This window comes from Filicampus tigris, chromosome 14 (assembly GCF_054856515.1).
Source record: "Filicampus tigris isolate MCC_2025a chromosome 14, RoL_Ftig_1.0, whole genome shotgun sequence".
Lineage (NCBI taxonomy): Eukaryota > Metazoa > Chordata > Actinopteri > Syngnathiformes > Syngnathidae > Filicampus > Filicampus tigris.
Genome location: NC_141230.1, coordinates 16,785,931 through 16,786,398, shown reverse-complemented (window position 1 = coordinate 16,786,398; position 468 = coordinate 16,785,931).

Here is a 468-nt window from a genome sequence, read left to right as displayed (position 1 = left end):
GGAATGAGCGTGGCTGCATCTCCTAACTCGACTTTGCCCTCTAGTGTCCATAAACAGGTAATAGTCACAAAAAGCAACCAAACCAAGTGTGGAAACCTTTTTGAGCAGTTCTTCAATGTCGTTGATATCCATCTTAAGGTCCATGTAACACTACGCTCTTTGTTCTCAATAGTCACGTGATCCATTGCGCAAGTAGAATGACTAGTCTAGTCATGTTTTTTGCACCAATACTACTAATATCACTTTTGGCCTACTCGTGCTAGGGATGTAACGATATCCGATGTGATATTATCACGATATTAACCTCACAATACGACCATTATTGTGGGGAGGTTGGTGAAATCACACAATACCGTATATAATACAGTGTATAAAAACTTGAGATACTGTAAAAAAAAGAAAAAAAAAAAAGCTCATAATGTTGAAAAGAAGCTCAAAACTGTATTGTGTTTTTGTACATAATAACAG